Source organism: Hyla sarda, chromosome 10 (assembly GCF_029499605.1).
Source record: "Hyla sarda isolate aHylSar1 chromosome 10, aHylSar1.hap1, whole genome shotgun sequence".
In the NCBI taxonomy this organism is placed as follows: Eukaryota; Metazoa; Chordata; class Amphibia; order Anura; family Hylidae; genus Hyla; species Hyla sarda.
The window spans coordinates 97994196-98008538 of NC_079198.1; the positions used below are offsets into that span (position 1 = coordinate 97994196).

The 14343-nt window shown below is 44.6% G+C and overlaps 1 protein-coding gene across 3 annotated transcripts in view; it reads right to left on the reverse strand.

The window, feature by feature from the left end:
- RERE (arginine-glutamic acid dipeptide repeats) overlaps positions 1-14343 on the reverse strand; it is a 363134-nt gene that overhangs the window by 195015 nt on the left and 153776 nt on the right. For all 3 annotated transcript variants that reach the window (XR_008848528.1, XM_056544467.1, XM_056544468.1), the window contains exon 2: positions 2303-2760. The gene's annotated coding sequence lies outside the window, so the exon portion shown is untranslated. The remainder of the gene's footprint in view (positions 1-2302; positions 2761-14343) is intronic.

Consider the following 14343-nt stretch of genomic DNA (forward strand, 5'->3'; position numbering starts at 1 on the left):
AGCCGTTTTGGGTCCATTCAGCGATAAAAAAAAAATATTAAAAAAAAATACTGAAACGCCACCTTCAATAATGTTCCAGTAAGCACAACACCTTGGGCAGGAGAGGGGATAGGTTATCAGTATACAGGCAGATAACGTGCAGTATATTTATCTTTATTATTAGATTCGGCTTGTATATTGTTGGTGACTTAGAAAGTCTTATTCAGCAAAGGCAGCTGAGCAAATCCCAACCTCCACATTAATAATTTAATATCCCTGAGTTTTCTATTAGTACAGAGCAAATACCAGATATCAGCTTATGTCAACATCCATCACTTACTGTAGTTTATTGCACGAGTTCCAGGCAAACCTGCAACCATGACATTAGCTACTGTATATTATATATACGTTGTTGTATTTGCTAGAACATTGTCCATGGATCAAACATCTTCTGAAGACAAAGCCTGCACTCACACAATAGAAAGCGTTGGCGGATTCATTGTTTTTTTTGTTTGCTTTTTTGCTTGTTTCTTTGTTTTTTTACAAAAAAAAAAAAAAAGCAGAATTGTAAAACTGGTATCTTAAAGGGGTAGTCCAGTGGGTGAAAAACTTATCCCCTATCCTAAGAGATAGGGGATAAGTTTGAGATCGCGGGGGGGGTCCGACCCGCTGGGGCCCCCTGCGATCTCTCTGTACGTGGGCCCCGGCTCTCCGCCGAGAGTAGCGGGTGTCGACCCCCCGCACGAGGCGTGCGGCCGACACGCCCCCTCAATACATCTCTATGGCAGAGCCGTGAGATTGCCGAAGGCAGCGCTTCTGCTCTGCCATAGAGTTGTATTGAGGGGGCGTGTCGGCCGCCCGCTTCGTGCGGAGGTCGATACGCCCCCCTTCCCGCGGGGCTGTCGGGGCTCCGTACAGGAGATCGCAGGGGGCCCCAGAGGTCGACCCCCCGCGATCTGCAACTTATCCCCTATCCTTAGGAATAGGGGATAAGTTGCTCACCACTGAATCACCACTGGACTACTCCTTTAATAACTTTGTATCTTTATTAGGCTGGGTTCACATCACGTTTTTGCCATACTGTGTTTCAATCCGTTTTTCTAAAGAAAACCGTATGGCAAAAAAAAAGGATGGTTTTTTAAAAGTGCATACAGTTCCGTCTGTTTTTATTTTTAAAAAAAATAAGTTTTTGAAAATTTTGTCCATTTTTAATGGGAGGGATGTTGGGTGGGGACTTTAGGATGCAAATGCATTTGTGCAAAGTAAAAACCGTATACAGTTTCCCGTATGGAACCGTATACATGTGCGTTTTCCCATTGACGTTCATGTTAAAAAAAAAACGTATGCGGTTGCAGTACAGTTTTTAAATCGGAGACAAAACCGTGGTCAACCACGGTTTTGAGTACAGGAGAAAACTTTATTGCAAGCAAACCGTACGCAACCAGCTGCATCCCGGTTTTCAATTATTTGTCTATGTATAACGGGTTTTCAATACGGTTCCTTACGTTTTCAATAATGAAAACGTATACGGGAAACGTACCTGAAAAACGTGGTGTGACCCCACCCTTAGTACTAGATCAGCGTTTCATAACCAGTCTGCCTCCAGCTGTTGCAAAACTACAACCTCACAAAATTCCCCGCAGGCTGTCCAGGCATGCTGGGAGTTGTAGGTTTGCAACCGCAGGAGGCACCCTGGATGGGAAACACTGGACTAGTCTCTACTTTCAAAGACTGCTTATAACAGTGTTCCAACCAGGGCTCCTCCAGCTGTTGCAAAACTACAACTACCAGCATGCCCGGACAGCCAACGGCTGTCCGGGCATGCTGAGAGTTGTAGTTTTGCAATAGCAGGCGGCACCCTGGTTGGGAGATACTGGCTTATAACAATGTTGCCTCTGAATCCCAGTAATGTTATTTTTAGCCAAGATCAAGGAAACATTAAAGGAAACCTCCAGTCATCACATAACGTCAAAGTGAAAACATCCTGTAGGATAAAAAGGATGAGAAGGCTTGGGGAATAATTTTATTTTTTTGTGTTAGGAAATGTATAAGTGCCTTTTATTATTTTGTGATATCTCATACCTGGGTGGAGCAATTTCCAATAAAACGTCACCCGAGACGTTCGCACTGCACATTTCCACAAAGCACTTATTGCAGAATCTCTCACCCAGCCATCATAAAACCTGCAATTATGTTTTACAATGATCCACTAATGCTTTCATATTCCTAAAGGTAGCATTTTCATTACAAAACGTAGATGAAACAAACAACTTTATTGCCGCCGTCTCAAGAGAGCAAATTGCACATTACAGAAGCATCTTACCTCCCGGCTTGTACACCACGTCGTCCTCTGTGACGAAAGACGTAATCTCCCCATTGGGTTGCCCTTTCGTATCGGGACTTCTTCTTTTGGCAGCTTTTTCTTATTTTTCTTGGCAGCCTCCTCGGCAGTGGTGCCACTGTTCTCATTGTCGTCATCTTCACTGTGGTCGCTCTCCGCATAGTTCCTTGGCACCCCCCTTCCAGGGTGCAACTGCGCCGTGGCCGAGAGTTCTCCCCGTCGCGAGTTCTATCCCGCTTTTCTCTCTCCCGATCCCGGTCCTTGTCTTTATCTTTCTCTTTGTCGGGCCGTCATGATTCGCCACGTGCCTTCTTCTGTCCCTCTCACGGCTGGGCCTCCGTGAAAGGTAGACAGTGAGCCTGGGCTTCAGTCTTCTGAATTTGTCACGCAATTCCAGGAAAAATTGGACCACTCCAACAACCCCAGTGCTTCAAAAAGCTCTGTGCAAAGGAAGAGAAAAAAAAAAAGGCAAAATAAATACATTGTCATCAAGGGCTGCACAAACCGCTACCTACTGTTAAGGCATTCGAGGATGCAAGCACTATATAATATCACATCAATGCTCATATATCCACGTCAATAGCCTTGACTGAATAGAGAGAAATTAACACATAACAAGCACCCCTCGTGTATACCATACTTTAAAGCAGTGTTTCCCAACCAGTGTGCCTCCAGCTGTTGCAAAATTACAACTCACAGCATGCCAACGAGTGTCCAGGAATATGATAGTTACAGTTTTGCAACAGTCGAAGGGACACTGGTTGGGAAACACTGCAGTATATTATAATATTATTATATTTTTATTTAAACTTCTTGGGGACGCAGGGCGTACGTACTGCATCCCTGATCCTTAAGGACATAGGGCGTACCTGTACGCCCTGGTCCAGTTTATCGGGTTTAATCCGTTCTCACCGGCAGAGAATGGGTTAAACCCAGTGGGTCCCAGTTGCTACAGGCAGCCAGGACCCACAGCTAATGCCGGGCACGGCTGATCGAGCCAATGCCCGGCATTAACCCTTTCGACGCCGCAATCAAAGTTGATTGAGGCGTCTAAAGCGAAAATAAAATAATCCCTGCAGCTCAGCGGAGCTGATCGGGACTATCGCGACAAAATTGCGATGTCCCGATCAGCTTACCGGATGACAGGAAAAAAAACGTCAAAAAAAAAAATTGTGCATTGACACGTAAAAAAATTGTGCAGACACGTAAAAAAAATTGTGCATTTTTGGTCACTTCATATACCATAAAAATATTAATAAAAAGCGATCAAAAAGTCCCATCAAAACAAAAATGGTACAGATAACTACAGACAATGGGGGCCCTCATACTGCCCTGTACACGGAAAAATAAAGTTATTGGGGTCAGAAGATGCCAATTTTAAACATACTAATTTTGGTGCATGTAGTTTATAATTTTTTTAAGTATTAAAATAAAACCATTATAAAGTTAGGTATCCTTGTAAATGTATGGACCTACAGAATAAAGATAAGGTGTCATTTTTACCGGCAAGTGCACTGCGTAGGAACGGGAGCCCCAAAAGTTACAAAATGGTGTTTCTTTTTTTATTTCACCCCACAAATATATATATATTTTTTGTTTCGCCGCAGGTTATATTATAAAATAAGTGATGTCACTACAAAGTACAATTGGTGACGCAAAAAACAAAATTGAAAGAGTTATGATTTTCAGAAGGGAAAGAGGGGAAAAAACAAAAATAAAAAAAATAAAAAAGTGAAAATAGGCTAAAATGAGTCCCTAAGGGGATAATATATATCTATATATATTTATTTATTAAATTTGTGGTGTTTTTTTTTTTTTTTTTTTTTTTTCAAACGGACCAGATTGTAAAAAAATTTTTTTTCTTCATCTGCATATTACTCTTAGACTGATATTTTGTTTTTGATATAGTGATGCGAGTGAAAGGGGGGGGGAGGCGGGGTGCGATCGGTCGTATCAGTGCAGTTGTAGGCTTGGGAATGGTCACAGTTCACCAAACAGACTCATTTACATATATGACTGTTTATGCAGATATGCAAGAAAATAAGGACCCTTGTGATCAGCATCCCCTATACCAGTGCGCCTCCAGCTGTCGCAAAGCTACAACTCCCCGCATGCCCGGACAGCCAAAGGCTGTCCGGGCATGCTGGGAGATGTAGCTTTGCAACAGCTGGAGGCACCCTGGCTTGGAAACACTGTTCTATACTAATAGCCAGTGCCGGGAGGTTAGTGTGGGTGACCCTACTGAACGAATAAAAAGGTGGATGACAAACACTGTCAGCATCTCCTCAGATATGAGAAGATTTATCATTGGACACGGTGTTGGGTAAAGACTAGAGATGAGCGAACTTACAGTACATTCGATTCGTCACGAACTTCTCGGCTCGGCAGTTGATGACTTATCCTGCATAAATTAGTTCAGCTTTCAGGTGCTCCGGTGGGCTGGAAAAGGTGGATACAGTCCTAATTTATGCAGGAAAAGTCATCAACTGCCGAGCCGAGAAGTTCGTGACGAATCGAATTTACTGTAAGTGCAAAGACCTCAGAAACGCATATACCCGAGAAAAAAGACCGTCTTGAAAGCACACCTTCCCAATATATACACAACCAGTCACAAACATGGCTCTACACTGCAACCGGAAGCCTCCAGCAGATGCTTTCCTCTGCGTCCAGGTCTATTTTTGCATTTTGAAGAATAATTTGAAATGTTTACAGCGAAAATGTCAATTTCCAGGTCGGGGTAACTGAGCCAAACCATAACCATCCAAACTGAGGCCACTGGAAGGAGAAGACAATTTGAAGGTGATGGGATTTTTATTGTAATGTAAACGGGTCATCAGCCAGCTGCCATCCACCGGCTCTTTCCTGCCTATGAATCAGAACACAAACATTTGCGCTGATTTGTTCACTTCTAATACAAAAGCGCAGCTTCCTCTCCAGCCTTCCTGTTGAAAGTCAATGATGCTAAACAGACCCACAGGCCTCACTTATCTTCCCTGGGAATCTTACAAGTCTTCTGACGTTCTCCTTTCAGGGAGGGAGGGTTATATCGGCGCCATAAGCTGACAACATGCAGCAATGTGTCCACCAGATCATGGGCTTCCTCAAGCAGATCACATTTCCCTTCCGCCCCCCCTTCACGCTCACTTTTCCAAAAAAGATGAGCGGATCAGAAAGAGTGACATCCGGAACAATACATCTATTTATATGGTGTAATACCCCCCACACCGGAGCCCTCCCAGCAGAGATGACGACAGGAGCTCCAGGGCCTGTGATGGGGAAAAAGAGCACAATCATTCAGCATAGACAGGATCTGGTATTAAGCACCTTATTAGGATTAAACCTCTGTGATCCTAGAGGAAATGCTGTGTGAATTAATCCTTTATTGCTTTCACAGATTCATATCTTCACCAGTCCCTGAACACTTTGTTCTTGCACAATGTCAGCTAACTGAGCCTGAGCACAGCACCGCACAGCACAGCGCAGCAGAGCACAGCACAGCGCCTCCGTCTGATATTCCTCTCCATTGTCCTCATAGGGGAGATAAAATCATTGCCGGCTGTCATCTGTACCGTGTGCCCCACAATGTATCACTCCTGACTACACCTACCAAAAAGGAGAAGGGGGAAACAAGGTACACGGGGCCACCTCCAGTGTCCTCGCCTCGCGCATACAGTTATGTCTTATTAATTCACAAACCCTCAGGACGCCTCAGATTAGAAGCTATTCTAAGAAGTGAGAGGAACCATCTTCAGAATATAGAGAATGTGGCTCAGAAAGCCAACAATAAAGCAACCTACAGTGAAGTGTCATTGTGGAAACTGAGACCTTCAGGGAAACTCACAGGGAAGACAGATTGCCTAAAAAGGGGGGTAATGCAACAACTATAGGTGACCGCCTGACCGAAAATTATAACTAAGTGATGACACTGATTTTCACAGCAGATATTCTGTTTGTACTGCACAATATCCACTTACACACAAGACGATACTACCCTGTGTAACAGGGCAACACAGCAGATCAGCATCTCTAAAGGGGCGTTCACACACTTGGAACTAGCAGCAGGTTTCCCACTGCAAGATACATTACCATTCATTTTAGTTACAAGTGTGACCGCACCCTTAGGCTGTAGGTCTCACTGTGTAATAGAGGACGTACAGCTGAAAAAGATGTGATTTAAAAAAGGCTACTCCACCCCTAGACATCTCCTTTGGATAGGGGATAAGATGTGTTATCATGGGTGTCCCGCCATTGGGACCCCCACGATCTCTGTGCCGCACCCGGTATTTATTTAGAACGTTGGGTGCCGGCGGCGGGGGGGGGGTCGTGACGTCACTGCCACACACCCTCGTGACATCGTGTTGCACCCCCTCAATGCAAGTCTATGGGAGGGGGTGTGGCTGTCGCCGATAACTAATACCGGAATATTGGTATAAGTTATCAGCTATCGGCCTCAAAGTTCACAGATTATCAGTATCGGCCCTAAAAAAAAAATCAATATCGGTCGATCCCTAGTATACACGGCAGCTAATCCAGCAGGGAAATTTTAAAACCACCTCCTGCCATACCCCAACCCGTATCCGGGTTTAGAACTAGCTACATTTTTGGATGACCTTGCATTTTGGAACAATGTGATGGATCTGTAAATGGGAGTATAGACATCAGTGGGTGGCATTACTGGTGGCACTAAGGATGGATTGTGGCAGTATTAAACAGGGAAAACAATGGTGGTGGCAAGTACAAGAGTTATTACAGTAGTTTATCATATTAATTCGATTAATATCTACGACTGAGGATGCCTAAAATAAGGCCCATGGGAGAGAAGTAAACAACCAGCGATGTTCATATAAAAACCCATTGCATGTAAGTTTATTACTAAGTCAAATTCCCCAGACATGAAAAAATGCCACGTGATAGTAAAGAACAGGAATTGCTAGAATTAGAATATCCCAATAGAGGACACTTCCGGGGAATAAAGTGTCCGCTATTGAGAGATGTCCCCTATTGGACTCCAATATGGCTCAAAAACTTTCTAAACGACCAAATACTGTACTCACTCCAGAGTGTACTTACCTTAAAAAAAAAAAAAAAAAAAAAAAAAAAAGGGATATTACAGTAGAATCTCCCAGTGCTATTTAATCCCCCTTATCCCTCCCCATATCATTTTATCCCCCCTTTATACCCCGTGCCTTGTGCCAAATTATACTCCTGTGCCATATCATTTCCCCTTGGTCCCCCTGTGCCATATCATTCTCCTTTATTCCACTCTGTGTATATTCATAACCCCCTCTATATGAAGTGGCACAGGGGGATAAAGGGGAAATGAAATGGCACAGGGGGTGGTAAAGAGGGGGTAGTGAATTTGCACAGAGGGTAATAACGGGGAATAAAATAGCACAAGGGGGGGTCAAGAGGAAATGATGAGGCACAGAGGGTAATAAAGGGGAGGGGGATGATCTGTAACAGGGGGAATAAATTGGCATGGGGGGGGGGGGAGGAGATCAGGGAAGGAGGGGGCGAACGATGTGGTTAACAGACATACAGAAGCAGGAGACCACTGTATAAACCGCTGTCTTCTACTTCTGTGCTGGGGCTACTGCAGGGGGTGCAATGGGGGGCCTGGGTCCCTTACTGGGGAATTGGCTGTATCCCCTGACAGCGGCCCTGTGTGAAAAGGTAGGGCCGACCTGGTTGTCCCCTATTGGAAGTGTTTTGGCCCCTATTGACTGTGTCCGCACACGCTATTGAGAATGTCCCCTATTCGGAGGGTGCCAATACATTTAGTCTTATGGGAATCTGCTAGGGAATTAAAAACTGTCCGCTATTGGGAGGTGTCCCCTATTGGAGATTTTACTGTACATCTGTCACTGCGATCATGGTGTGTGCCCCATCTCTAAAGAGCAGAAGGGGTGCTTCCCACCTACAGCGTGGAGGTACTGGGGATCAAACCACAGATGAGCTCGTGAACGCACCATGACACAGGACATCAGGGTAAAACAATTTAGGTTTCCCTGAATGAGCCTGGTATTAAGCTCTGCTCTTTCAGGCAGGCGCGTATCCAAAAGAAACGCTTGGCTTAGGGATTTGAGCAACGCTCTCTCTCTCCATCTGCACAACGTCTCAGTATAAAATGTTCCAGATACAGATCAGGCTGCACATCAAGAACTCTCCCTCCCTCCCTCAGCCCCCAACATTTTATCAAGGAGGAAGAATAAGGATATAGGAACGAGCAGGGAGTTTGGACATCAACAACTGACAGGGAAGACGGCAAAAGCAATCCAGAACCAGCCAGTTAAATCAATGGCCACAAAAGGCATTAAGAGATATTTTCCAGGCGAAACGCAGTACTAAGCTTTTCCCCTACACCTCCAAATCAGACACCACAGGGAGAAACATAGATATGTAAAACTAAAAGCAGCTGGATTGTGGAGTGATCTGCGAAGAATACATCAGGCTATGAGAAAGAGAAGGGGAAAAACTAAGCTAGAATAGAAAACATACGTTGGCTATTCAGTCTCCGCCAGCCGTGCTGTGAGAACTAATGATAATGCACGACTATTACTTGCAGCCCACACAGCATCGAATAGAGGCGAATTGGGCATTTAAATATTCGCAGTTCTTCAAAAAGCCAGTAAGTGAAAGGAGAGAGAGTGTATAGGAAATAAAGGCCGGGCAGAGACTTGTTTCAGAGGAGCCATGCTGCGAGCTCTCAGCACTATCTGGCACCTTGTGTCACTGTATCATTGTACGGCAGACACCGAACATAAACAAATCAACCAAACCGGAATCCATCCAGTGCCGGGTGCACCCGCCATCCTGCCCTCCTCACCTAATGGAACTGATTAACATAGAGCCGCTTCACTGCGCCCACCGGCTCCTTCCAATGCATCTGCCCGGCGGCAGGATAATTACAATCGCCGGCCGCCGCAGAAGGCGCCAACTGACTCAAGAAAATCCAGAGTTTGCTTGGCATTTGCGATACCTGCAGGTAAAAGCAGCCAATACTGTGACCCCAATGTGGTATCCTGGGGTTCAAATTGCCCAAATAATAAAAGAAATTCCAAAAGGAACAAACAAGTCAGATGTATAGAATTCACTGTAGCGGGACCATAGAGTGGCGTTTCCCAATTAGAATGCCTCCAGCTGTTGCAAAACTACAACTCCCAGCATGCCCGGGCAGCCGTTGGCTGCCCGGGCATGCTGGGAGTTGTAGTTTTGCAACAGCTGTGGGCACCCTGGTTGGTAAACACTGTCACAGGGTATACATACCATGTTTCTAGGGTCATGAGTAGAGATGAGCGAACTTACAGTAAATTCGATTCGTCACGAACTTCTCGGCTCGGCAGTTAATGACTTATCCTGCGTCAATTAGTTCAACCTTCAGGTGCTCCGGTGGGCTGGAAAAGGTGGATACAGTCCTAGAAAAGAGTCTCCTAGGACTGTATCCACCTTTTCCAGCCCACGGGAGAACCTGAAAGCTGAACTAATTTATGCAGGAAAAGTCAACTGCCGAGCCGAGAAGTTCATGATGAATCGAATTTACTGTAAGTTCACTCATCTCTAGTCATGACCATAAACCGGTGGCAAAACTACAACTCCCATCATGCCCGGACAGCCTTTGGCAATACACAATGCAATGTTCTCCAACCTGTGCATCTTCAACTACAATTCCCACTGTCACCCTAATAAGCCACAGGGACAAGTCACAATGTTCCTCAACTTGTGACCCGTAGGAAGCGCTGTGTCTACAGTATTGCCACTCTGGAAGGTAGAATATAGTTGGTTACCACAAATTTTACAGTAAATAAAATTGCAAACATTTTCTAATATTTATTAAGCCACGCTTAAAAGGGTTATCCAGGAAAAAACTTTTTTATATATATCAACTGGCTCCAGAAAGTTAAACAGATTTGTAAATTACTTCTATTAAAAAAATCTTAATCCTTTCAGTACTTCTGAGCTTCTGAAGTTAAGGTTGTTCTTTTCGCTCTGATGACACCTGTCTCGGGACACGCCCAGTTTAGAAGAAAATCCCCATAGCAAACCTCTTCTAAACTGGGCGTTTCCCGAGTCACGTGTCATCAGAGAGCACTTAGACAGAAAAGAACAACCTTAACTTCAGAAGCTCATAAGTACTGAAAGGATTAAGATTTTTTAATAGAAATAATTTACAAATCTGTTTAACTTTCTGGAGCCAGTTGATGTATATAAAAAAGTTTTTTCCTGGAATACCCCTTTAAGATTTGTTGCTCTTAAAGGGGTACTCCGCCTCTGGCATCTTATTCCCTATCCAAAGGATAGGGGATAAGATGTTAGATCGCCGCGGTCCCGCTGCTGGGGACCCCAGGGATCGCTGCTGCGGCACCCCGCCATCATTGCTGCACAGAGCGAGTTCGCTCTGTGCGTAATGACGGGCGATACAGGGGCCGGAGCAGCATGACGTCATGGCTCCGCCCCTCATGACATCACGGCCCATCCCCTTAATGAAAGTCTACGGCAGGGGGTGTGATGACCGCCACGCCCCCTCCCATAGACTTGTATTGACGGGGCGGGCACAAGGGCCGTGACATCACAAGGGGCGGAGCCGTGACGTAACGATGCTCCGGCCCCTGTATTGCCCGTCATTACGTGCAGAGCGATCTCGCTCTACACAGTAATGATAGCGAGGTGCTGCAGCAGCGATCCCCGGGGTCCCCAGCAGCGGGACCATGGCGATCTGACATCTTATCCCCTATCCTTTGGATAGGGGATAAGATGTCTTGGGGCGGAGTAAGGATGTACATTTACGTCCGGCGTCGTTAAGGGGTTAATAGCCGAATTTGGCTTCTGACCAATATTGAAGTTAAATGTATCTCACAGGGTACAGAAGGTCTAATCGACATCATCGGTGATGTTGTATGTCTCAGATACATGTCAGATAAGCAAACCTTCGGTCAAAAAAAAAAAAATGTAAAAAAAAAAAAATAAGAACGCTTTTGCGCAGCTTAGTGGAATCAGTAGCCATTAACTTCAGAATCTCTGGGTAGGAACCATACAAGGTGGTCTGTAAATATGATTGTGTACAGTACAGTTAATGCATTGATTCTGGAGGTTTGCCACTCAGTCACTGGGTTCTTGGTTTGCGGCTCAAGACGCTTTCCCCGGGTGGCGGCTAATGTCCTGTACTTTCCTATTAAACCCTGAATGAAAGAGGAGAATAAAAATTAACTGACTGTGGTGCAGAATTAAAGAGATCGTCTCTGTGCAACAAGAAAGATTATAAAAAGGGACTGTGACTGGCACAGGGCACTGTTAAAGCCATACAATTTTACATGGGCATGCCATGCAGGCTGTGAAGACGATCACAGGGTTAATTCTGCCACCCGCATGCCTACTGCACTGCTATTAATATATATACATACTGGCACCCCCTGCAAGATCACACCTAACCTGCAATGTCAGAGCCTTGTCATCTGTTATGGCTGTACTCGAAAGGACACAACCGACATGATAAGGAAAGAGAGAATGGAAGCAAGGGAGTGGTGAATGACAGACAGACAGGAACAGACAGGCTGATAAAATATAAGTGCCAATGAGAACACAGGATATATCCAGAAGGCCAGATGGAGAAGAGCTGCAGAGTTCCACTTAAAGGGGTAGTCCAGGAAAAAAAACTTTATATATATATATATATATATATAATCTCAACTGTCTCCAGAAAGTTAAACAGATATGTAAATTACTTCTATTAAGAAATCTTAATCCTTTCAGTACTTATGAGCTTCTGAAGTTGAGTTGTCTTTTTCTGTCTAAGTGCTCTCTGATGACACCTGTCTCGGGAACCACCCAATTTAGAAGCAAATCCTCATAACAAACGTCTTCTACTCTGTGCAGTTCCCGAGACAAGCAGAGATGTCAGCAGAGAGCACTGTTGCCAGACAGAAAAAAACAACTCCACTTCAGCAGCTGATAATTCTTGAAAAGGATTAAGAATTTACAAATCTGTTTAACTTTCTGGAGCCAGTTGATAAAAAAAAAAAAAAAATAATAATAATAATTTCCTGGAATAATTAACTAACCCAAATTGACCCACAAGGGGGAATGCGAGGCCAATTTATAATTAATCACCAAACCCTAGGGCTGTGGCCCAGGGTGCAAATCACCTCAATTATTCCCTTTTGAAAATTAACTTTTATTATATCCACTAATATGAAACATAATCCCAGCAAAACAAATAATTTAAAATCTCATGTGTCGGGAGGGATATTAACAGTAAACATGGATCCAAAGGCCTCCAGAATAAAGGGTTCTGCAGCAACCCTGATCCCTACTCCAACACAACCTTAAAATCACTATATTGCCGCCTCTACATGTTTCGCCTTCTCAAAGGCGTTTTCAAGAGGCAGGTTGTTGCCCCTGTTTGCCTCTTGAAATCGCCGTGGAATACCCCTTTAAACGAGTTTGGCAATAAATAAAACCAGGTAAACTGCAGACCCATTGCCCCTTGTCTGAGCACTACAGTCTTACTATTCATATTCTACAGGTCCATCCTCTACCTACTTGTTCCCCTGCCCCTCCTAGGTAAATGCGGTTCTCTATGAAGTCCTGCACATTTTCACAGCTTCCAAAATATGCTTCTTCCTAACCGTTACCGCTTGGATCCAGAAACCACAGTAAAGCTAATCTAAACTTACAGCCCTTCTAAAAAGCAGCGGAGAACCGAACAACTCCTGGCGTCTTTAGAAGAGTAAACAGGAGCGGTCCCAAATTGTCCATAAATTACAGAGCATGACAGGAGCTAAAGGGTGGGAGCGGAAAAGCCAAAAATAAATTAACACTTAACCAAAAAAATCTTAAATGGCATTTTTTTTTTTTTTTTTGCTACATATTTTGGCAGGTTGTTCAATAAAATCCACTTGCAGCATGGTGTCTACTACCCTAGTGCAGACTTCACATGCCCCCCCAAATAAAGGCCAGCTGGAAGCGACAAAGCAGGCGGGATATCCTACCTCTGTGTCTTCCACTTGATCTACGCACCTGGTACTTATTAAGAGAAGCCACAGTAACCCCCCCCCCCCAACACATCCACTCTGTACATTAAACACCCAGCTAAAGAATGTATGCGTTCTCACCGACAAGCTTACCCAGATAACATGAAAGCACAAGGCGCAGGGAGGCAGAGAGCGAAGAACCTATAAGCCACGAGATAAAAAAATCACAGACACCTAAGTGTGTGGAAGGAAGCTCATTTTTCTTGTTTCAGCCGGCCAGGACAGATAAATCTTTTAATAAGATCTGTGTTGGTCATGTATTCCAAGCTTTATAAACACACAGACAGGAGCATTCTTCTGCTCACCCACTAGCAGATGAAAGGAGCTCTGTGCTCTAAAAACGCTGGTGTGAGGAGTGCCTGCCGGAGCTGCAGCTTCTATTAAACCTCAAGAGAGTGTCGGGGATACTAAATGGTTTATATATAAAAGAAAAAACACTACTACTTTAAAGTTTGATACACAACATATTTTTTAGCCTTTTATGAAAGGTTTTGTCAAATGTAGATGCCTTTATCTTATTTTACTTGCCCACGTGAATCAAAAATGGAACACAGAGCAACTATGCAAATGGTCTTGGTAAAAACGTCCCTGTGCCTACAGCCTTTATCCAGAGCTATGTGTCGCCATGGTTACAGACTACAGGGGCAGCCATGGACATACTGGCATCCCAGACCCGTCCTCTACTTCTTGCTAATAGACTTTCATCTTTAGCCTAGTTTAAAGTTTCAGCCTAGTTGTTAAAGGGGTACTCTGGTCCTGAGACATCTTATACCCTATCCAAAGGATAAGGGATAAGATGTCTCACCATGGGGGTCCCTCCGCTGTGGACCCCCGCAATCTTGTATTCGCCACCCACCTGTTTGAGCTGCATGCCGCGGTGCCAGCTCACAAACAGCCGGGTGGCGACCATGGGGCCGGAGTATAGTGAAGTAACGACTCCACCCTCGTGTGACATCACCCCCCCCCCCCCCCCCCCCGCTATGCATGTCTATGGAA